Genomic DNA, 26,122 nt, shown 5'->3' on the forward strand with positions numbered 1-26,122 from the left:
GGAGGGAAGGGAGGCGACGTTTAGCTGCGGCACGCAGTGCCTATTTATATCAGAGGCTCCGGCAACAGTCACCAACGCCGCACGCATTTTGAGCGAACGCGGGCAAAACGCCGATGGCGTCGACAACAGTTCTGCGTGTTGTTCCTACCAAAGCCGCTCACCTTACTTCGTATGACATTGCTGTGTTGCTATCGCATTCATTGCTTCGCCCTTAGGGCGAAGCTGTGACATTTTTTTATTGCGACAGCAATTATATGCACAGATCAAGCGTACTTTTGCTGTCGCCGTCACCGTGAGGTTCCGTATAAAGTCCAAGGGTGATAATATCGTCGCTGGGCGCCGTCACGGAGAGCGAACGCATGGCGGAGAGCAAACGCGACTTCTTCCGTCGCGCGAAAGGTCGTGAGGGTACGGGAGAGAGGGAGGGCGGGGGTGACGTTGTGCTACGCCACCAAATGCGTATCTTGCAACCGGGCGCAAGGAGAACTGGCGACTCAATCTCCCACGCGAAAGGATGAAAGCGGGAAGGCAGCGTGAAAGAGAGGCTGGACGGCTTCTACTCTGACAACTGCGTACATTTGCGCCGGTGCGGGAAGGCGCGCGCTTGCTCACGCCAGCGTTTTGACAGTGGTTGTCTGCGGTCATAGAGTGTGAGCTATTCATGTTTGTTAGTGCGCGCTGACACCACGCTTGTTAATTCAGTTAGTAAGCGAATGTGTCCATGTTTGTGCAGCCGATAAAGCTACTATCCGTACTCCGTATAGCTCTCTACTAATTTGCTATCGCAATTCATGCTTCGCCTTTCGGGCGAAACTGCGAAATTTCTTGCAACGTCGCTAGCCTTTGCATATTAGTACTAGTAGGTGTACCCCATATGATAGCACAATATGGCATCTGTAATTTTATCAAATAAAAATATATAGGCTACGCCTTTACCTAACTGATATTTGATATCTCATCATCCCTGAAGCACCTATTATACGTGATAGCTTCAGGCCTAAGTGTATAACATTCATATTGCAAGATAAACTTTCTTGGAAAACAACCTCCAATAATGCTATGCTTGTTCGTGCATGCGCTCTAATTTGTCATTACAGAATACTGAGTTGAAGGTCGTTTAACATCTAGCCACTTTGACAACTCTCCTAAGCACCTATTTACATTTATCTCTATATCGTTAATTCCGCACCATAAAATTAAACATTCGTGCCATCCGTGCACAACAGTATATATTTTATTGCGATAGCAATTATATGGACACTCAAAAGCAGATTTCTGCCGTCGGCGTCGCCGTCGCCGTGAGGTTCCGTATGACGTCATTTGGAGAAGAAATCGTCGCCGCGCGCCGAACGCTGTATGTGCGAGTGAAAGGGCGCGAGGGGCGCGCGCTTTCACGGGGAGTGAACGCACGGCGGAGAACAAACGCGCGTTCTGCGCCGTGCTCGCTTAAGGGCTGCAGAAGTAGGCGTCTCTTTCCTCCTTTACAATCACCATATATGTAGAGCAAACGCGCCTTCTTCCGACGCACGAAAGGCCGTGGCGGAAGGGGGGGAGGGGGAGGAAAGGGAGGCGACGTTTAGCTGCGGCACCAAGTGCCTATTTATATCAGAGGCTCCGGCAACAGTCAGCAATGCCGCACGCATTTTGAGCGAACGCGGGCAAAACGCCGACTGGCGTCGACAACAGTTCTGCGTGTTGCCGGTGCTGCTGCATGTCCAAGTTTATACAGCTGATAAAGCTAATATCATTTACTCCGTATAGCTCTCTACAAATTTGCTATCGCAATTGATGCTTCGCCTTTCTTCCGTTAGCCTGTGTGTGTGTGGGTCTTCTGTGTAGTTGGGCGCTTGCGCGACATTATGTAATTAAGATTAACCAAAGTCGTTTGAAGCCACAATACAAAGAAATGAAAGAATGGAAACACGCAGGGAGGTTAATCAGTAAAAAAAATCTTATTTCTTATACTTTGCACTCGAAGGCAGGAGACGCGGAGAAGGAAATAAAGAAAGACACAGAGCACACGCACACAATCGCAGCCGTTCACGGCGCAGGATGACTGTAAACACTATAGTCAGCGCTGAAACCGCTTGTGCAGGTTTGTTGTACTAAAGAAGGGTGCCACGAGCACGTGCTTTAGAGAAATGCATTGGCCGCCATTCACATTCTGGAAGAAGTCATACTGCCGGCGCATGTAAACACCGGCTATTTCACTACTAAAGTCAATATGGAACTCTCTATCATTAAAAGTCTCAAATTTTGTAGACATTGCCTTAATAATTGTATTGTCTTGAAGACGATGACAGGAAAAATGCTAACCTAAAACTCGACATTAGGCAATATTAGAATTCGAACAATATGAGAGGCACCGGCGCCCTGCGCCACAGTGTTTAATTCATACTGTGCCGTAGCCACACTGTAGTTGCGACACTATATGTATTCCTGCGCTAGCCGTCACTGCAGTTTCACCAAAGCATGCGTTTCGGCCTTTTTCATTCATATAGAAAGAAGGAGACGGAGCCTGGTGCAGCCACGCATTAGGCACGTCTGAAATACGTTCCATAGAGTTGCTGACGGCCTTTCCATTGCCGACCAGTGGCCGACACTGTGCTCGTCACCACTTGAACACCGCTCATAATTCGTGACGAAAGCATGCGCGACTCCAGCCAGGAAAAGTGGAATTCAATCCTCGTTTGGTTTCTATGTATTGCTGGGCATTCGTTTGAAGGAGTGTCGCTGTAATACCTGCTCTGAGCGAGTATAAAATCTGTGATCCTGGTTTTGCAATACGCTTTGGTCCTTTAATGACGCTAACGAAGGGATGACTGTTTTTTTTTTCAGAAAGCGGGGCTTGCGGGGGCGTGACTATTTGTGAATAAGTCGGAAGGCATGAGCTTCTGACGAAATTTATCAAAATTGCGCATGCGTCAGTCTGGCGTGGGAGGCGCCGATTTCAGCCCGTCTTTCAGATTTAAGTCGATGTCTCAACGTTGGCTTCATGAATGGCGCTGACAGCGGCGAGCGACTGCCTTCCTACTGCCAGTCGCTCCAACGCGTTTTCGAAACTTGAGGTTACGCGACGTCCAGCACTAGTCGCATGGGAAGACAGTGCACAAGAACCCACCAGCCATCACGGCTCGGCCAACTTTTGTAAGCGCCGCAGATAACCTCAAATATGGGGCACGTGGTCCGCGTGTGCGCTCAGCAATATATTTAGTATACTAACCTTAGAAAAAAAACCTGGGTGATAAAGCTGGAAGCCGCGAATATGCTACCTTATTGCTACCGCTAATTTTCATAACTCTAAAATATTCAAAATATGATGCAAAAACAAACATTTACACGTCAATGGGCAGTGTGTAAAGTTCATTCCGTATATTTTACAGAAAGAGCCGATGGCTATTTATAAAATTTTGATGGAAAAATTACGGTGCGTCAAAGAGCGCGTTTGTGGGCGCCTGAACTAGATGGTGCCACCATAATGACGAAGGCTGAGTATCGCGTTCATTACGCGTCTCGTCTCAATCGCATCTCGTTGTCTGCGCCTGCGCACCTGCGCAGAGTAGCAACATTGCAGCATCATTGCGGTTACCGATGTCAATGTATGGGTGCTATGTAGAGCTTTTCCACTAGATTTGATTATATTAGCTCTGCGCGCTCAGTCACGAGGATAGCTAGCGCAGCCACGGCCACAGTACAGGGGCAGACGCACGCTCACCTCCGAGCGCCCCTAGCATGCGCTTGATGAAGTTACGGCATGCTCACTCACAAAACTACTCATCTCGCGGAAGCTCACCCTCACAAACATTCATTTTACAGTCTCTAAAGTTTATGCAAGTTTGACATTTATATTGACTTTCTATAAACAAATGCCGGGTCTAGTTCACAGAAATGTATGGCCGTATGGCCTTGCAATTATTATGTACTGTTGTCTATGTTACTGTCAGACTTATATAAATAAGATATAGATAAATAGCTATAGACATTTTAGTTACTATTGTCTATCTAATGTCCTTAAATTTGCCTCTACAGCATACGCAAATAAGTCCTAAAGACTTGCATTAAAAATACTTACAGAGGTAAACGTATTATCACATATTTTCTGTTCAATATTTATGATTAAATTCCTATGTATTGTATAAATGCGCTTTGTAGGCTTGAGACCTTTATGACACCTTTTATGTCGCATTTTATGAACTATTGTCTAGAGACGGTTTATAAACAAATGCCAATAGAGAGCATAATGCCATGGTGACTTGGCGAAGTTCAAGTAGTATGCCATTCGCCCTCCATTTTAGACGTGGTAAGCATCTTGACATGGCGAAGCCTTTTATCTTCCTTCATGTTCCGATCCGCCCGCTTGAACAGTCGGGACACGTCCTCAATGTACATCGCCACGTTGTCGTTCATGCGCTGGTATTTTTTTTTTCTTGCGTGAAGCGCAGTTTCCGCCTTTTTTCTGCTATCCCGTATTGACGTAGGTAGCTAGCAGCCATCGTTGAAACTCCTCCCATGAGGACAGAAAAACTTCGTGGTTTTCGCATTATGCTCGAGCAATGTCAAATCCCAAGCGAAGTATACGCTACAGAACATACTTCTTCCATCCAATTCGTTGAAGCTTGTCATGCACTCATTCAAACTGATCCAACCAGTCCTCGACGTCTTCGAAGAAGTCGCCATAGAGTGTTAGCGGCGTGCGAGGTTGGCTTACGACGAGTTGCAATGGTCGAGAAATGCCGAGCCTCCAAGAGAAATGTACCCACAATGAGATACACGAGTGAATAAAACAAGCCTATCTATTAAAGGCGAACCTGTGCCCACAACTAAAAGTCGCTATTCTAGCGTAGTAGATCTCTACACCCTGTTCTACGCTTCTCTTCTTTGTCAGCCGGGCACCGTGGCCTCCTGCGCATGCGCTCCTGGCAGGTTCACCCGTCTGCTCGTGCCACGATGAATACTGCCTTGTGTGGCAGAACGTTAACAAGTCCATGGTGTTCAAATTCCACGTACTGAAAAACGTTTCGAAGCAAGGGATCCACAAATAAAACTTAATATCGTAGCACGCAATGCGTTTGCCTTTCGCTTTTAACGCGACAGCGCTAAGGGCCCCGTGTCGCCGAAAATCCGGCGTCGTTGTCAGTTTCGGCGTCGGCGTTAAGCAACGCCGTCTGGCGGAAATAATCATGCCGAACCACATCTTCCCGGACCACCCCGACCACACAGGCCCGCCGCGTGCCGCAAGGCGTTAGTGAACAAAAATTGAATTTCTCAAAGTAATGTCGGTCAGAAAAAATCGTACAGTACCACTTCACCACAACTAACAGGCGTGATAGCGTCGGATTGCAACTTGAATATATGAGAAAAAAGCCTGATAAGCACCCAGGGATCTTTGAATGCTGTCGCGTTCCACTATTAAAGACGAAGCTTAAGCGTCCTCCAATTCTGATGGTGTTTCGCTGTGCTTTGGTTCTAGGCAACATTGAGAGGAATGTTGAAAACCGAGCATTTCTATATTTTGGACACGCGCGCGCCTTGGGCCAACAGCAAACAATTAATAAAATAATAAAAAAAGGTCCTAGGGCCTTCACATTTTTATATGAGACGGCTTAAATTGCTTCCTGTAAAAATGTATTCCCAGCAATGCGTTTGCGTTTAAAAGTGAAGCCGACTTTAAGGGAATCAGTTTAAGTTTGGTCTTTGTAAGCTGGCTTTCCCAAGTTGGTGTTGCAGTGAATCCTACCGACAAAGAAAAATGTGATGCGAACGGAGCCCAATAACGCTATCGCATTGCACTCTTAAAGGCGAAGCTTAAGCGTCTTCACATTTTTTTTTGTTTTTTTTTTCCTTGAAAGGTGGAGGTGATACATTCCGGTACGAACGATTTATCGCTCCCTTAAATTGCCGCCCAAGTGCCAAAGTTGCCAGTTAGTTCTCCTTTCTCGGGAATTTCTCGCTTTGATAACCTTTGTGGCCGGCTGTACGTTTTCCCATCGGTTTCCGAAAATTCCTCAAGCTAGAACAATTCGGCGAAGGAATTGCGTAGAACGCGCGGCGAGGATTTCAGTACGCCGAAAAAGTAACGTTTCTGGCGACACACTTAAGAGCACGGCGAAGTGAGATCCAATAATTAAATCCTCTTAGAGGCTGGGCATTATCCGGGATAAACATGTGACTTTATTTCTTCTTTTCCCTTATTTTACTGCAGTCAGTTGGGACGACAAAAGTCACTGACCGTCATAACTTATCGCTTGCCATGAAGCATTCCGCACAGCAAAAACAAGAGCGCGTTTCTCAAGCATAAAAGTTACGTGCAGAATGGCGCTTTTTCGAAATTGTCGTGTTTAGGCTACACGCGTAGACCAACCTAGGCTACGAAATACACTTACGTAAACATGCATACTCACTTACAGAGGCGAAAAGCCTGACGGCGCACGAAGGTAGACGACAAATGTACGAGCGCTCGAAACACCGCAAAGAAATCGAATTTTCCGGTACATGCATGACTTGACCTTGCATTTTGTTTCAGTGGGACAGTATTCAATAGGGGTGTTTGCTTTTTTCCATATTAATTAGTGTTGGTTTCCACATGTGCGAGTTTTTGTATTTAAAAGTGATACAAACGCATAAAACTTTCAGTCGTGAGACATCGTTCGCGTGCTGTCGCTTTCCTTCGTGTTCCGTGTGATTCGTTTGCGCTGTACGTAACTATGCAGTTGTGCTAAGCGCCCAATCTACTAAGGTTCTTCAGGGCGTAAACATTAGCAGCAGATGAGAAACTGCGTTGCTCGGACTTAGCACCTCGGTGTTGTTCACAATTGATGACACGAAAATTTGGAGGACGCTTAAGCTTCGCATTCAAGAGGGGAACGCGATAGCATTCAGAGAACCCTGGCTGCTTATCAGGCTTCCCGGCAACTGAATTATGTTTTCTCGTATATTCAAATTACAATCCGACGCAATCACACCTGTAGGTTGTGGTTACGATTTTTCTGGCCGATTTTACTCTGAGAAACTCAATTTTGTTCACTAGCGTCTTGCCCCACGCGGAGGGCCTGCTGCGGTCGGGGTGGTTCGGGATGACTCTTTCCGCCAACGACGCCGGCGCGCCCGCGCCGACGCCGGATTTTCTGCGACACGGGGCCCTTAACGCTGTCGCGTTAAAAACGACCACATCGGCACCACTGCACAAGCACCGAGGTGCTTTGCGCTTTCTTCGAGACCTTCGAAACAGCGAGCCGCGGCGGCGAGTGCATGGCAGTTATGAGCGGTTGTCGGACGATTGTTCGTCTACTACGACGGCTTCGAGTGATTCGTCTATTAAAGCCAAGCTTTTTCCTGGCCAGCACTTTCTCGCCTAATCATGCGTTCGTAAAAACGGACACTACTACATTCTAAAGACATCTCAGGAAGGTTGTTTTCAAGGTCTCTGAAGCGCTCCCGAAAGGCCGATCTTGTTTGGATGGTCGAAAAGAAGCGCTCGGTTCTCTCCGACTGCCCTACCCTTAGGATACTCATACGTGACTTTCAACAGAAATTCTACAGCTTCAACAGCTTCAAGAGAAATTATATTGATTGCAAGAAAAGCCCACTGAAACACAACGTAGCTCCTATAACGAATTTTGCAAGGGTACCCCAGATCATAGTGCCGATAGGCGCCCTAGAGCCGGTGTCGGCGCAAACGAGAAATATGGTTGGTGTACGGTCACCTGTCCGGTTTCCGTGGTTGCGCTGGCGAAAAGGTTACTCGAGCTCTGTTCACGGCAATGACGGATATCATCCACGCATGCCACCGTTACGGCCCCGTTATCATTGTCGTCGTCATCATCATCATCCTATATTTAGGTCCACTGCAGGACGAAGGCCTCTCCCTGCGATCTACAATTACTCCCTCTCCCTTCTCCGAGAAGTATCACGTCTGTCGATTGGCGCAAGCTTATCTTCTAAATGGCACCCAGAGATTCCCAAAGTGGTCAGCTCGGATTCAGAGGATTGTTCACAACGAGCATCCGAAAATGTCATAAAAGAGCCAAAGACTGAGCTTAGCAGTTTTCAAGAACTTTAACTAAGCCGCAGTGGCCGAAATGCTAGAAAAACTAGTTTAAAATCTGTGGCGTCACACTAACTAAAGCTACTGTATTTTCCTTGCGAAATTCAAGAAATGCAATTTTGACTTTCATTCACGCTTCTAGTAAACATCATATTGCCACAAAATTAACAAGAATAAAGTTCGGAAATGACTATGTTATCAGTCTAAGTAGTAGTAGTAACAACTTTATTTATCCTTTTTACAAGGAAAGGGGCAGCGGGGCTCTTAGAGGGGGGAAGGGATCTACTCGAGGTAGTCCTCCGCTACCCTCTCAGCCCACCCCAGGATGGCCTCCTGAACGTCGGGCCTGGAGCTGCGCAAGGCAGCCCCCCACTGCTCTTCACTAGTAAACTGTCTGAGCCTTTCTCTTTAGTGTCTCTTTGAGTTAGGTGGCCAGTTAAAGGTAGTGCTCGACGGGCTATTGAAAGTTTATTCACACAAAGCCTCTGTGTAAGCGTCTATTAAGCATGCTGGTTTGCTTGTCGAGCTGGTGCGTAGTGAAGGTATGATGGTCCCAGCAAGGCGAAAATACTCGAGCGAAAGAAAAACGTCGACGCAGGACGACCGCTGGTGTTTCTTAGAACTACGTTTTAAATCGATGAAGATTTCACCAATCATGGCGGTGCATGCGCAAAAAAAAGTTTACATAGCAATGAATACTCGCTCAGCGTGGGATCATTAGTGCTTGGTTTAAATCTTCCAGCTCTTTATCAGGGAGATGGACTTACGCGTGCTTATGTGCCCAATATTCTGATGCGAAAAGCTTCCCATAGCTGCACTTTCAGTCTATTTCACTCCCCACTTTCAATGAACATGTGTGGGAAGTCTGGATTGCAGCCACATCACTTGCAATGTAGGAGCAGGTTTCCTGCTGTAGCCGTGGGAAGCAGACTTCGATACGCACGCAGCCGATCATTGATAGAGCTGTCTGTTTGTCCAACCTGGCACCGGCCCCATAGGGGGGAATGCTGCAAACGACCGAAGAAGCGCATTTCGTGAAAGTGGTGGACACTGGAGTGTTTTTTTTTTTCTTCTTGTGAAATGCGTTCGCATAACCTGCCGGTTTGCACGGCACAGAGAGCACCAGTGTTATGCCATTCCTTGTGGCCACACGCTTTATTTAGGTCCTGAGACAGGCCAAACAAATATGGCGTTACTTCTACTTTCCTAGCTTATGAGTTTTTGGTGGTTTGTCTTCCTTCCCAGATCTCTATTTCTTCCTTTTACCTGAGCATTATCGTGGCAACAGCTGTCAACAGTGAGGCCGGGCACCCTGCAGGAAATAACCTGGCCACCTGTGCATCAAAAACACCATGCATGGAGTCATCACAACTGTTATTTAAAGTATCAGCGTTCGTCTCGGGTCCTCCATTTTTCTTCTTTTCTTTCTTTTTTTGTCTGTGGTCGTGTCTTTTCACCTTGCTGGAACCTATGTAACTTCTCGCAGACTCTCACCGCAAGATTAATCAGTAGTCTTCTCCAGTAGAAGAATTTCGGCAAACTAAAGGTTTACCGTTTGCTCGTCTTATAAAAAGCGATACCTAATATTTGTGGGACTCTTACTGTAGCACACTTTGTATGGTGGTCGAAAAAAAAAAGTGCATGGCGGCCTTTACGTTTTCACTGCTTCTCGGCAAAACTTTCCCCCGGAAACGGCTATTGGGCAGGTTTTACTTTTCAGGGGAAAGGCCATGACATTTTGAAAGCACGTGGAGGAAACACACGCTGCTCATCTTTCAGTGCTCGAAGTTAGAGTTGTTTGACGAAGAAAACAGCGCTCAAAACGTGCACGAGAAAGGAAGAAGACAGGACGAGCGCTGATAGAGTTGTTGATCAAAGGTCCCGCTAAGGCGGCACCGCCAGTTCCACGAGATACTTCCTTTGCGAGAAACAAAATAACTGCATGTGTGGTTTCGATATAGAAGGCCTTCCTTACGCACATCGCGCAAGGCCAAACATACACTACAGACTTTGCGACGAGCTTGGGATTGAGTTCCGCCTTCTCCTCTAAATGCGATGTACTACTTTAGCACTATATACAGCCTTTAAGCCGGAAAATCGCCTTTTTTTGAGTACGTACAGTTTTCTTCTTCTTTTTTAAAGGAAAAGTAAAGTTCTTTCGGAGATAATAAAAGGGCTGCACCACGATCTAAGCTTTCGGTGTCATGAGGCGTGTTTCGTAAGCCCAACACAGATCCGTCAATACTCGAGTACAAGAGAAAGTCGCCCCGAAGAGCTTATATTTTTAGAACGTTAGGCTTGTGTTTCAAAAATAGTTTGGTGTGCACAAGGTGAAGTTATATTGCCCTAAGTGAAACGTGGACTTCAACTGAATTGAATTCAATCTTTTATTGACATTCACCGCCACTACCCAGAACATACTCAGGACCTCGTCTCACGGGAACGGAGGCGTAGTTTATTGTTCCTTGAAAAATTCTTGCAGTTCCCTATGGTCGGCGAGCGCCTACAATCGGCTTTGCACGTAGACTTGATCAGGGATAACCTGTATTGCCTTTTGTTTTGCGGTTGTCGCCCGTTATAGGCCGTTCAATTTAATGCATATAGTGCTACGGCTTCCCTTACTCGCATAGAAACTGTGAGGTTGGTTTGAAAAGCGTGCACGGTGAACAACACCGTAACCCTTAATCACTCACAAAATTTGCGCCATACGTACATCCGCTTACAAAATTTCGAGGCGTAAAAGGTCATCACAGCAGCAGTGCATTTTGGTAAAGATTATCAAATTCTCCTGGATAGGAAAAATGTAGTTAAGCTCTATAATTCGAGAAAGCACGAACATATATTGATATAGTTTTCATAGGAATCCACTGTAATTCATGTATTCCTAGATGTGTGATTATAATACCCCGTATAGAGTGATACTAAATACAGGGTAGCAAAATGGCTTTATTACATCAGGCAGTGGAGCACTGCTTCGAGTTTGCAAAGTTCAAGAGTTTTCTTTGTGTTTCTGGGCTGAGGAGGAAATTTTTTTTTCTCTTGCTTCAACTTGCGCATATTTTATTTATATTTTTTAAGAAATGGCTCTTATAAGTTCACCTATGTTTCAAGGTGTCGGAAAAAATGTCATGTAGAAAATAAAAAAAAACATGGAATACAGTCGAACATTGCTATATATATCGAACCTGAAGGGGATCACAAAAAGGCTCGATATATAGGTAATTCGATATATACGATAATAGGCCTTGAGGCAAACAGCGGTTTACCGATTGGTGCCTCTGAGGGCCGCTAAGTTAGTGCACGCAACTCGGGGAAAGAAGAAAAAAAGGGGCAAGCAGACTTTATTTACCTGCAAAAGAAATTGCTGGACCACTTTACACTTCATTGCAAAGTCAAAGTTGGTTCTTTTATTTACACTTTCAGCGGCCATCGCTTGCGGAAAATGAATTCCTTAATAGACACTTAACACAGATGACGACGCCTCGAAAATCGGAAAAAAAAATAATGTTGACGTTCGAGGTAGCACGCGGGCTAGCCGAACAGCTCGACGGGGCTCAACTGACTGCACCCACGACCCACACGGCTCAACTGATCGCACATTCTCTTCTCCACCTCCAGGTGCCAGAAGACATCAAAGTGCACAAAGAAGTGCACTTTGAGGTCTCCCGCGTGGTGCTACGTTCGATATATCGAATGTGCTGGTGAACGGACGTTCTATAAACGCGTGCACCAGCCCCATACATTTGCACGGGAATTTCAAGGGAATTTTACAGCTGTTCGATATACACAATAATTCGTTATAAGTGGGTTTAATGTATCCGAGTTCAACTGTATACTCAACATAAGCAAAAAAAAGCTTTAAAGGATAGCACAAATGACATAGAATCATCAGTGTGTTTGTTGTGATGACATAATAATGCATGCTCTATTTCATTCCATGGTTGTACATGATTTACAGTGAGATATGGTGATCATGTAGAAAAGCAAAAAACAAAAGCGTCCCCCTGTAGAAAGTTCATAAAAGTTAACTGTCCGTAAATGAGCGAACAGCATGTTTAAAGTGTATTAATGATGACGAGTTCATAGCCATCAAACGTAGAGTGTTCCACACCTTAATGATAGCCAACTTCAGTTTTTTGTGCACAATTGTAGTGTGTACCTTTGGGAGTAAACTATTCTCTTGTAAGGAGAAGCGTCTGTAATTAGAAATTGTGACCATTATTTTTCCGGTTATATGAAGAAGGTTTGGGTTAAGTGCTAGGCGGTAAGCATTAATACTGAGATTATAGGAAATACGTTTTGCAATAAATGAAATGTTTAGTGGATGAAAGAGCGGAGTCGGGGGACCATGATAACGGCTGTATGTCGTAATACGTAGTGCCTGTTTTTATGTGCTCTAGTGGGCTTAAGCGAGTTTGGTAAGTGAGACCCCACTATTGGATGTAATCGTTAAAATCACTATGAAGGAACGCACTATAGAGTTTAACTAGAGTATGGAGCCTAAAGTTAAGACGGGCTTTGTGAAGCACTCGATTGCCGTGTGCTGTCTTCTTTATTATGTGAATGATATGTGCACTAAAACATAAAAAACTGCCAAGCTCGACACCGAGAAATGTGCTTCGGTGAGAGGGGAATATTGCATTATTATTGACTTATGCAAGACGTATGCTATGATGCGTTTTTGACCGCGAACTAAAGATAAGAAACGTAGCTTTTGATGGGTTGATAACTGCCCTATCTTTATGACAGCATATAATAACACTGTAAAGTTGACTTTTTAGTTTTGTTGTCAGGGTATCAATTGAGTTATGTGAAGGGGAAATTTCGGAGGACGCTTAAGCTGCGCTTGAAGAGTGGAACGCGACAGCATTCAAAGCTGCCTGCTTACCGACAACTGCAGCTTATGTAAGCGTAATGTTTACCGGCAAACGCTGGTGGCCAACGCTATGCACGAAGGCGAGCTTTCTGGTAGAAACGCGGCTTTTTGAGTGGGCCGATCCCGGAGGTAGTACACAGCCGCTCCAAAAGAAATTACATTATTTTCAGGTTTCTGATGTTGTTTGGCAGTTTTAATATTTCAGTTTGAGAAGATATAAAAGACATGCGCTGTCGATGTTTGGTTTGATGACATTTCTTTGTTGGCTGTCATTCTCAAAATCCCGAGGAATAACTTTGTCAAGACTGTAAGACAAGCTATGAGTATGAGCAACTTTAGTGATAGAATGGTGGGACAATATAACCCGCATATACCACATATCATATAGCAAGGCGTGGCATGTACATATACCTAAATATATACGTAAATTATCTCTCATAGACAACTCCCCCGACACCAACACTGGATTTTCTGTGACACGGGGCCCTTAAAGGGACAGACAACCACTCAGAACACGGATTGAGAACACGAATGGAAAGATTGCCTATCGTACTGGTTATAACGATCCATGTTTGTCTCAATAAACATGGATTTATATTTTCAATGCTTTACTAAAATCATGAAAAATGGCCTTTGGCGCCCCACGCGTTAAAAACATGAAGATGCATAACCAGCCTATCACATGAGCTTCTACTAGTGTACGCAGTTTCTGGAGTTTTTGTTAGTATTGAAATGCACTACATTTTTTTTTCTTTTATAAGTTTTTGTTCGTTCCAACGTGCAGATATGCCTTCGCTCGTAGTGAATAGAAAAGTGCCTCTGCCTTCGCCTTTGTTTTCGATGAGTTCGCTTGGCTCATCTATCGACATAATTACGACGACGGGGCCCAGTCAGCCATGACTTAGGCGTGAACTTGAGAAAAACACGCGGTACAGATATAAATAAAGGTCTGTACGACAACGCAAACGTATTGTAGGAGCTTTTTATTTTCAGAGGTGGTTGAAAAGGTCAAAATGTAGCTGGTTAAACACAGTTGAACTCACTACTGTGAAAGCAGAACGCTGACCGGCTTTCAAAATTTGCGAGGCGGGCCTATCGGCATCACTTTCGCTTCTCAGCGTTGCTGGAGGAAGGACTCTTGCTTTTTTAGAGGCTGCTCAGATCAAAAAAATTCTGCTTACAAACTGTTCACGCGCTTTTTGAAGTAACTGCTGCAGGTGTAAACACTACCGAGGATGAGCTTCTCGTTACGCCATAAAAAAATAGATCCATAAAAATCGGTTGTCAGTCTCTCTAACGCTGTCGCGTTAAAATGCGCAAAAGAATGTTTCGGTGTGTGTTGACAAACAATCTAGACCGTCATTTATGTAGATAAAAACAAAAGCAGCGGTCCTAATATAGACCCTTGTGGAACTCCTATGTTGATAGTTTTGGTGTGAGACAGTAAGCCTGAAGCGGAAACAGCCCGAGTACGATTAAGTCGGTAGTCACAAGTTGGCTGTGGTAGGGGTGTTGGTTATACCATAAGAAGAACGTACGAAGGCGGATAAGCATTTAAGCTAGGCGAGAATCGTGGGGCGAAACGAGTCTCTAAATACGCAGCACAGCGGAAATACACGAAATAAAACATGACGGAAGAAAATATGCCGTTGAGACTGTTCCCAATATCCAAAAAATATACCACCGCCACGTTAGCGGATATATAAGGGCCATTTGGCGATGCCAGTTATTTATGTCCTACGCCGCAGAAGAGTAAAAAGTGCAGCAAATGCGGGTACGCTAAGCGTAAAAGTAAAAGCAGCATACGGTGGCTTCGGTTACTACCCTGAATATAAATTAGGAACGTGATTCAGGGATTTCTGTTCGCCAAAAGGAGCTTTTGCTCTTTCGTTCCAATAGCCAAGCACTGAATGGAACGTACAACAACCAGCACGGTTCTGCACTTGTAGACGCTACAAGTAGCACTAGTAATAACCATCAGTAGTGAACAGCGAACCACACGACCATCATTCACAGGCCAAGTCGGCCTTTCTCTGAGAGCGGTTCGCCCGACGCAAAGCCACTTTAGTATACAACCCTGACACCAGCCCAAGAAGTATAAGAATCCGGTGGCTCGATCATGAACCAGGCATTGGATTGTGCACTGACTTTTCGGTCGGCGTGACAAAAGAAAGAATTTGATGTGGATGGAACGTGTACAGGAAATGATGCCAACCAAGCATATATTGTGGCACCTAGCTTGCAACGTGCTTTGTCATCCAAACTCCCCTTTCTTTCTTTCTTTCTTTCTTTCTTTCTTTCTTTCTTTCTTTCTTTCTTTCTTTCTTTCTTTCTTTCTTTATTCCTTTCTTTCATCCTTTCTTTCTTTCTTTCTTTTTTGCTTTTTATCGGTCCTCGGTACAAGCTTCCTTTGTAGGTTTAGTCAAAATGATTCGCCAGGAAATGTGAGAAGTGATCGTTAGAGTAGCAGAGAAGCTTCAACACTAACAAATTCAATCCACTTTGGCCTGTGCCATGTGCCTCTGCTAGCAGAAAGTCAAAGGGTGGGCTCGTTGCGAATGCAGTTCCAAAGTGTATATGTTACAGCATACCAATGGAAAGCGTGCAAACACAACAAGACAGCTCGGAATATTGAAATTATAGTCAAAACTGTACGCTCATTAAGCAGCACTAAAGAACACTGAATCATTTTACCCTGATTACATATTTCAGTCAGGGCTGAATTTTTCATCATTTTGAAGAAACAATGCGATTTATTATACAAGAAACGAAGGCCAGAATTCGCATTTTTTTTTTTTTTGCTTTCGTACTTAAACATCGGCGTCGGTATATAGGTTGTCGTTGACAATTTGAAAATATTTCTCTCATTCTGGCTCTCTTTCGCGGCAAAAGCACTCGAAACATGTTAGGTGGAACCCGTCGCGGTAGCGAAGTGGTTGTGGCGCCACGCTCTCGAGGTCGCGGGGCCGATCCCGGCGGCGGAGACCACGTTTCGATGAAGGCGAGAACGCTAGTGTGGTTAATGCAAGTGGAGCTAATATAAATATATATAAGCAAGCACAGAAGGAGGGTACAGCACTCCCGCTAACTTCAACAAATCATTTATTTGTAACAGGGCGCCAGTATACAGGGTGGCCCGCGTTACTTGTGCCGAAATGTAAAAATATGCGAGGGGCACGTACCTATAGAAAGAAACAAGGTAACGTTATTTGCCGTCGCTTGGAGGAAGTCAGACATTTTGTTGTTCTATTTCGTCTAATTAGATAACTAGTTAATAATAATCAACTTCTAATATATTATACCAGCTTTTCCCCTGGTCCTGTCTTGCAAGGGTCTTCTAACTTCATCGCTAGTTATAGAAGGAGCCTGTGTATCCTGTTCATCACTACTTCGAATGAAAGCAACTTGGCTGCTTTGGGCACTGTACAGGTCAGTATATAATTCTTCCGCTGCTTTTACTATGTCATCGCAATTGATGATAATATTACCCTGTCGGAGAAGATGAAATAATAGTGGATTTAATCAAAGATGGAGGATATATCATGCTTGAAAAGCTTGCGGCCCTTTATACGCAATGCCTCACGACTTCAAGTGTACCAGAGAGCTGAAAGAACGCCAACATTAAACTAATCCATAAGAAGGGAGGCGTTAAATAATTGAAGAATTATAGGCCCATTAGCTTGCCTTCAGTATTGTACAAAATATTCACAAAGATAATTTCTAATAGAATCAGGGCAACACTTGACTTCAGCCAACCAAGAGAACAGGCTGGCTTCAAGAAGGGATATTCTACGATGGATCATATCCATGTCATCAACCAGGTAATAGAGAAATCTGCGGAGTACAATCAACCTCTCTATATGGCTTTCATAGATTATGAAAAGGCATTTGATTCAGTAGAGATACCAGCAGGCATAAAGGCATTGCGTAATCAAGGAGTACAGGAGGCATACGTGAATATCTTGGCAAATATCTACATGGATTGCACGGCAACCTTGGCTCTCCACAAGAAATTAGAAAGTTACCTATCAAGAAAGGGGTCAGGCTAGGAGACACAATCTCTCCAATGCTATTCACTGCATGCTTAGAAGTATTCAAGCTCTTAGACTGGGAAGGCCTAGGAGTGAGGATCAACGGCGAATATCTCAGCAACCTTCGGTTTGCAGCTGACATTGTCCTATTCAGCAACAAATATGGGTACGAATTGCAACAAATGATTGAGCACCTTAATCAAGAAAACATATAAGAGTGGAGTCCTATTCATCAACAATGGAGACGAATTACAGCAAATGATTGAGAACCTTAATCGAGAAACTGTGAGAATTGGGTTGAAGATGAATATGCAGAACACAAAGATAATGTTCAATAGCCTGGCAAGGGCACAAGAATTCAGGACCGCCAGTCAGCCTCTAGAGTCTGTAAAGCAGTACGTTTATCTAGGTCAATTACTCGCAGGGGACCCTGATCATGAGAAAGAAATTTACAGAACAATAGAATTGGGTTGGAGTGCATACGGCAGGCATTGCCAAATCCTGACTGGGCGCTTACCACTGTCGTTCAAAAGAAAAGTGTACAACCATTGCATTCTACCGGTGTAACGTTTGAGGCAGAAACTTGGAGGTTAACAAAGAAGCTCGAGAACAAGTTAAGGACCGCACAAAGAGCGATAGAACGAAAAATGTTAGGCCCAACGTTAAGAGACAGGAAGAGAGCGCTGTGGATCAGAGAACAAACGGGGATAACCGATATTCTAGTTGACATTAAGCAGAAGAAATGGAGCTGGGCAGACCATGTAATGCATTGTATGGATAACCGGTGGACCATTAGGGTTACAGAATGGATACCAAGAGAAGGCAAGCGCAGTCGAGGTCGGCAGAAAACCAGATGGGGTGATGAAGTTAGGAAATTTGCAGGCGCAAGTTGGAAAACGCTAGCGTAAGCCATGGGGTAATTGGAGATCACAGGGTTACACGCCTTCGTCCGGCAGGTTACACTGCCTTCGTCCGGCAGTGGACATAAAATATAGGCTGATGATGATGATGATGATGATGATGATACTATTAACCCCTGACGGGTCATTACAGGAATGAAGATACAATCAATATTTACAATACAATGAAAAATCTCACGCGCAACAATAAATATAACGTCATAATAGTAATAATAGTAATTATAAAGGCACTTCTAATTTCACATATATTCGCAGTAATATTATACCAAACACAATTGCACTGTTATAGCTTCTAGCGCGAATAGCGCAATAGCGCAATAGCATTGGCGCAATAGCTGTTAGCGCGAATGACCTTTTTTCTTGTTATGAACATAAACACAAATTTTTCTGGGTTGAGCATCATCTACGACTGGTCACACCATTCCGCAATTTTTTGTAAGCTAGCCTGAAGCTCCAGTTGATCATCTAGTGATGTTATCCTACTGTAGAATACACAATAATCCGAAAATAAACGTAGTTAAACAGTTGTACTATTTGCAAGATCATTAATAAATAATAGGAATAAGAGCGGCCCTAGCACACTACCCTGAGGTACCCCTGACACTACTGGTAGGAGATCAAACTTACAGCCACCTAGTTCGACGAATGGTTCTCGAGACTGAAGATAAGATTTCAACCAGTTAGTTATATTAGAGATTTTAAAGAAAGCATCAATTTTCTACAGGAGTTTTGGGTGGGAGACTTTATCAAATGCTTCGGGAAAATCTTAAAAGATGAGATCTATCGGTCCACGATTATTGATTGTTTCAGAGAGGTTATGAACTACTTCAACAAGTTGTGTTATGGTAGACACAATCTTGCGGAATCCTTGTTGAGTTGGTGACAATAAATTGTTTGTTTCGAGATAACTTGAAAGGTGTTTACTGATAATATGCTCCAGTAACTTAGAGCAGGTGCTCGTAAGGTAAATGGGCCTGTAGTTTTCTACATCTGTCGTGATGCCGCCTTTATGAATCGGTACAATTTTGGGCTGTTTCCAAGCTCTAGGAAAGGTACGTTGGCTAATGAATGATTGAAAGAGGATCGTTAAGTATTAAGCTGTCCACTCAGCGTACCGGTATAAAACCTAATTGGGAATGCCGTCTGTACCATATCTTTTCTTAACACTAATACTCAAAAGAAGTGTAGGACGCCTGCTTCATTAATTACGACATCGTCAGCAGAAGGACGGTCAGGAGAAACAGGCAAGATCGGAACCGTTCCATCGTCACGAGTGAATACTGAAGTGAAAAAAAAAAGTATTAAAAGCTTCTGTGCGTTCCTCCACAACTTTTTCATTATGTGAAGGATAAGATTTAGTTAATGAGTTAACATAACGCCAGAACTTAGTAGGTGCATCGGAGGGAAACTTCTTAAATGTTATGTATAGAACTTGCGCCTCGATTCCCGAACAAGAAAATTAAGTTCTTTCCTCATTTGACGTAGGGTATTCAACATTTCCGGTCTTGAGTTCTTGGAACGCCTTCCTTTTCCTCTGGATTCTTCGTTTTGAGTGTACTATTTCTCGTGTTAATCCATGGATTTTTCTGCTTTCTTTTTTTTGTTCGATTTAGGAATAAAATGTTCAACGCAATGAGCCACCACTGATGAAAAGTGCTCCCATAAGCTGTACATACTGCCCTTGGATTCGTATATTGTAGTGAACTTATCAAAGGAATGATCAAGATAGTCCAGTAGGCTAACATCATCCACAGCAAGGAAATTCAATATCTGTTTTGGGTAATTCCTTATCAAATTCGAGTGGAGACAAGTTAAAAGAAAGCATAACCATTTAATGGTCAGCTAAACCTTCATCAAATTCGCATTCATTTATATAGCTATAGTTAAAGAGTTAGTCGCAAAGAAAAAATCAAGAATGGAAGATCTTGACGCGCATATCCGCGTATAATCCTTTACAACTTGTACTAGGTTGTAACAGAATGTGAATTCTAATAAATGTTCACTGAATGCCACATTTGTTTCACCAGGTAGATATGAATTCCAATCAATATCCAGAAGATTGAAATCACCCAAAAGCACAATATTGTCGCCCTGTTTAAAATTGAAATCCATGAATTTGCGGAGATGAAAACTTGGCTGTGTCATCGTATTTGGTGCGCTGTATATGCCTCCGATAAAGACACTGCAATTACTTAACGTTTTCTTGATCCAAACGCTTTCGATATCACTTGGGGCTACTATTGTAGTGAAGGTTATATTTTGTTTAATCAGGATAGCAACCCCTCCACCTCTTCCAGACCGATCTTTCCTAACTATGTTATACCGCGGGGGAGTGACTTCTACATCAGATATGCTATTGTTTAACCATGTCTCCATGATCACGATAAGATCAGGTTCATGCTCCAAAATTAGTATCTCTAGTGCATCCCCCCTATTCAATACACTTCTTGCTGTTTCCATTGATTATTTTGAAGCGACGTTCTTTCTGTTCGAGTCAGTCAGTGACTATTCTTGGATCACTGCCACTATTGTATCTTTCGTTTCTTTGCTCGTTCCATGCATAAAGAACCTTATTCACTTTTAGTTTTTATCAAAGACAAGCTTAACCTTACTGCCTTTTTTCTTTTCATCTGCAGCTGAGTTCCACAACATTTTGCTTTATTTCGGTAACTCTCATTGAGAAGTCCTCACAGCCACTATAATTCGTTCCCTTAAGTCTTGAGCACTTACTCAGAATTCTTGATTTGTTCCTGTAGTCTGCCAAGCTGAAAATTATTGGGGGCGTCTTGCCAGCCAACTTCCTGCCAAGCCTATGTACTCTTTCGATTGTAGTAACTTGCACCCCCTAAATGTCACTAACCACGTCATCGTTAACTTTCTTCAGCAGCATCTCTTCAGTTTCGTGGTCATCCTCTGCCAGGCTTCTAATTATCAGTTTATTGCGCCGCGGTCGGTTACTCAGATCATCTACTCGTATAACCAGACTTCGTGTTTCGTCGCTGGATTTTGACAAAATGATGAGCTTCGTCGATGCTTTTGTACTTTGCTTTCGATCGAGCAAAGTCGCTTTCGCATATTCAACATGTGTGCCTCAAACGAGTCATGCTTAAGTTGAATCGCCGATAGTTTAGACAGTATCTCTTTCTGATTCAGTAACACTTCTTTGCACATTTGTTCTGTCATGAGCCCTGGATTCTCTTGCAATGTCGCCCAACAGGCTCCGTAGCAGCCTCGCCACCTAAAAAACGATCAGATTTGCATTGAAGCAGCGTTTGTGGACACGACGGCACTACGAGACAAGGATCATCGCTGTGAAAACCGTATTTTTTGTCACTAACCTGCACGAAGAGCGGCACGTCAGGTGACATCGTTGTAGCGGTGCTGCCGTGTCCACTGAAGCTGATAAGCCATGGATCTGCATTTATACCGAGCAGTCGGTCCGTCTTAGGCATGTGTCCCGACGTCATTGTGTCCAAGGAAGGTGCGCAGAAGACGACATCCACGTGTATCCACTCCGGAGTACAACCGGCACAGCCGACCCCGGATGATCCGCCGGAACCATTGCGCACGTGAAAAGGTGAATATGAAACGGCGTTGCTGTGATGCAGGAAAAGCGGGTCGACCATGAATGCCACCACTCTGTCTGAGGTGAAGCTCAGGAAGGCACAAAAAACCTGCACGAAAAGCGGCACGTTAGGTGCCATCGTGGTAGCAGTGCTGCCGTGTCCACTCATGGCAGCAGATCAGACGATGGAAATAGTTATTTTCTTCCCGTACATGAAGACGCAACTTTTGACATCTAACCGTGGTATTTAAATTTTAAAAGTTGTTCTTCAAGTTCATAACATAACAGTAGACAATAAAAAACACCTTGAATAGCAATCATATGTCACAGTAGTGTTCGGGTGTCAAGAGGTTAAGTTACCGCAATTTGAAATTGAGTTTGTGTGGTCGTTTCTATTCTTTTCTGGGCAATGAAATTGCTCGCCCAAACTTTAAACGAGGAATGGGCTTGAACGTTGTGCGAACTATATTTTTTGCTGAAAATGTCTATACTGGAACGGCGAGCAACCACTTCACTGCGACCCAAACGCTTTTTCTGCTTTGCTCCGAGAGGCTACTTACGACGGAGTGGACTGAATCGAAAACCGGAAGCAGAGTTCGGGAGGCTGGGCCTGGTTGGTGGGGCAATTACTTTTCACTTGTCATCGCGTTCGCTTGTAAGTCCAGCTATAGATGAAATTGCTTTTCGTCCTGACTCCTGATATTTCCTGTGAAGAGAAAACGAAGCAAGACGTAACCTCATTATTCGTCATGTCAAATTCTTTTTGAGGACGTACAAGAAAGAAAAGGTATTTTAGCATAGCTTATACTTGTTCAGACACATTTGCTTATTTATCATAGTTACAAAAGCGCAGAGACTTAGGAACAGCGCTCTGCGGGTGATAAACTGCGACAGCCTGTAACTTCAGTGTGGCGGTTTGTATTTTCAGGGCTGCTGTTTCTGTGAACCGAGGAAGCGAAGGAGAACGAGATGGATGGGATTCATCTTTTGGATTATTATTAGTAGTAGTATTATTATGAATGATCGCGCCATTGTAAATCCAGAAGTCCTCTGCCAATTGAGTGGGGAGAAGAATTCCGTTTTTTTTTTTTTTTGTGAATCTCTGCGAACGCCTTTATAAGTGGTATCATGACTCATATATTGCATTCTTGTAGGAGACCGCCTCTGACCGGCCGGTGGAATTCTGGAAGTATATCCGCAAGTGCTCTAATAATCGCGGAGATTGTTTTCGCCTGCTCGACTTTAGAGGAGTAGAGGTCCAAGCAGTCGCGGACTGTATTGCTGCCCATTTCTCATCCTTATATAAAGCTTCAGGTTTGAACGCTGGTGTCAGTCAGCAGCACACAACGGTTCCTACATCTAGTCCTGTATTGCTTGATGAAAAGCTCATCAGCGAATGCCTTAAGCACTTGAAGCCTTGCCTATCTAAAACCGCTGGGGAAAAAAATTGGCCGCATCTCTGCTTGCTTAGCTGCAAATGACGTCGAAAGACGATAGTCTTCTGCCGCCCCTGATACGTAACACCCCCTCTTCTCCCCTCTCCCACTCCTCACGCTCTTCCCCTCCCCTCTCACTCCTCCCATGATGGATGCAATGGAGGTTTTGCTAAATTCAAGTCAAATTTATCGCGTTCGCCCTGCTCTCGCGCCATCTGTTGGGAACTTTTATTAATGTTGGCTTAAAGCCGGCTACAGAGCCGCGGCTTCAGTCGGCTGTATATATATATATATATATATATATATATATATATATATATATACAGTCGAAAGATTATTCGGGCTACCTTTAAAACTTGAAGAACTTGAGCGAAATTTCCGCAGTCCCCCTACTACGGCGTGCCTCATAATCAGAACTGGTTTTGGCACCGTAAAACCCCAAAATTTAATTTTTTTCAGCTACAAGATAAACAGAACAAGTGTTTAATTTGAAAAGTTTCGACTGGTGGACCGGTCTTGATCAGGTGTATTGTCACGTAGCAGTGACATTGATAATACAGCAGCAAAACTTTAAATGACGAAACTAATTTTTGGGCGAACCGGTGCCCACAAAAGCAAGTTAAACTGAAAACACAGCGATAGCGGCGGACACGGTCAGGGATCGACTAAATATGATCAGCGGGTCAAGCGCGTCGGCTGTTATAGATAGGGCACCGTGTTTTCGGAGTTTATTTTTCTTAAAATTCGGAGGATGTTTTTCACAGTTTATTTCTCGTAAATCCCAAATTCTCCGAAATTCGGAGTTAAGTTTTGCATTATTCTCAATACTTCAAAATCTTAGATGAAATTATATCTGAACACCAAAACATCAGACCAAACGAAGCGTATTTTTGTTGTCTGGAAGGTTTAAACGCACAAACACAACACACACAAGCACAAATACTTGAATACAAAACACCTACGTTTGTGCGTATTACAACCTTAAAGCTTCTTGTAATTTACGCAATCATACTTTACGAGGTACGTTGCTTTCAATGATGGAAGCATGCTCCTTTCGATTGATGAATTTCTGCTTTGAAAATGCCCTTTCAACATTTGCGCTAGAAGACTCAGCGTGCAGCGAGAAACCACTGGCCAGTGGACAGTGTGAAATCTCCAAAGCGACATGGGTTCAACAATGTTACTGAATAATTATCTCTGATAGTTCGCAAAATCACTCATGAGTTGACTCATGTCGTCAGTTTCAAGAAACACTAACTTAAAAATTGGCGCATAGGTTTCGAACGCGCGGGGTAATATATGGTTCACATTTAGATTCACAATTTGAACTCTACCAAAACGATTCACTGGTGCACTGGAGTGCATCGAAAAGGTTCCTCTCAACTGTCTGTCTCCACTTTTCAGCGACAGCAGCGTAGTATCCATGAAGGTCGCGACAGTCGTTGAGCGGTCATACGTCTCTCGCTCCGTGCGTGGCAAGCACTTTGTTAAATGTGCGATGGGTGAGGTCTACGAGATACTGTTTACGTGAGGTAAAGCTTATATCGACCAACCAAACCGGCCGATGTATCAATGACTGCTTAGAACATGCCCTTTCGATAAAGAACAGAACAGGGTCATATTGGCCGTCAAAATCGAAGTCTTTTGGATAAATCCGAATTGTCAAAAATTTTACCGGCGAGTGTTTATCAGATTTTTTCGGATTTGTCCGACAACACGAAGCCCTAATTATAGATCACTCGTCGAAGGTGCTAGTGTATTCGCTGCAGGGCTTAAAGTGTCCCTTCATCAGAGAGCGGGGGGGGGGGGCACTCATTTAGCAGCAACCAGTGCATGACTATATATATATATATATATATATATATATATATATATATATAGTCATGCACTCCCTTGAAAAAGGTCGGTCCACCGACCGAAACTGTTGGGAAAATAATAAACCCTAGATAACCGCGAAGTTGTGCTTCTGATTTTCCTAAATACGCTTGGCCCATTGAAAAATCCAGTTACTACTATATATATATATATATATATATATATATATAACGGTGAAGCGTTACATTACACATAAATTGAAAAAAATTGTGAGTTAGAATTGCCCCGCACAAGGCATTACAGGTAATAAAAATCACCTCCAGCATTTGTCGAATGGGTGCCGCCGTGCTACAGTGGGGGGGGGGGGGGGGGGGGGGGGGGGGGGGGGGGCAGCTCCTCCTTAAAGAATGAATGAGGCCCCCCCCCTCCCCCCCCCCCTCGGACTTTACGCATTGATTTGCTGGGCCCGCGTGGTTTCCTGAAACTACTACACAATTCGTGTCGCGTATGCAGTCTGATAATTCAAGGTTCGGCGAGGACATAGTACACAACAGAAGAATGAATGACAACATTCGCGTAAGCTCCAAATTATGCAGGTGCGTCTTGCGCTTAACGATAACGTTTAACATCTGTTAGCCGGTGAACAACGGTCACCGAAAAGAGATAAATAACTCGTAGACGTGTCAATATACCGGGTGTCAGCTGTGGTAGGTAGCTTAATTCTTATCGTTGAGCTGGGTTATTCGAAGAGGCGGACATTAGTAGCACGAGAAATCGAAACACATATTCAACTTATTATCAAAAAATCACTAGTTAGCGTTTAGTTAATTACTCTACGACACATATTGCAAATTGCGAATTGCACCCATTAACGTGTACATTAACGAAACGCTATTCCAAGAAATATTAAGGTGCTGTCCGCCTTAAATGGGCCCTGAACCACTCCTCGGACTTGGTGAAAAAAACGCAGCCCGCGGATAGCATACGCTGCTACGAGCATCTCGGCTAAATTTTGCAGTCGTACGCGGCGCGTGGAACTCCCAAGCGGAGCGCGAAGTCACCTTTTTTTCAAACACTCGCTTTTTATCAGAAGCCCTTCTTGACGGGCGGCTGTATTTCGTCATATAGCACATTTCCATACGCGGCTGCTATTGGCCAATAGCTGACGTCAATGAAGAAGCTTGTTTGGATCAGAGCGATTGTTCCTACGGTCGCTGTGTCTATTTATTGACGCAGTTTAATAAACAAGCTGAAGTAAGCAAAAATCGACGTTTCGAATTTCGATAGGAATTGCGTACTTCCGTAAGTACGATCCAATCGATGACTATCGTCTGCTGACGCTCGGCCATGCCGGCCCACGTAGGAATGAAACTTTGGCCATGCTGCTTCCTCAGTGCGGTACACCCGCCGCGTCTCGCTACTTGCTATTCCTTTT

The sequence above is a fragment of the Dermacentor silvarum genome, chromosome 9 (assembly GCF_013339745.2).
Source record: "Dermacentor silvarum isolate Dsil-2018 chromosome 9, BIME_Dsil_1.4, whole genome shotgun sequence".
Taxonomy (NCBI): Eukaryota; Metazoa; Arthropoda; class Arachnida; order Ixodida; family Ixodidae; genus Dermacentor; species Dermacentor silvarum.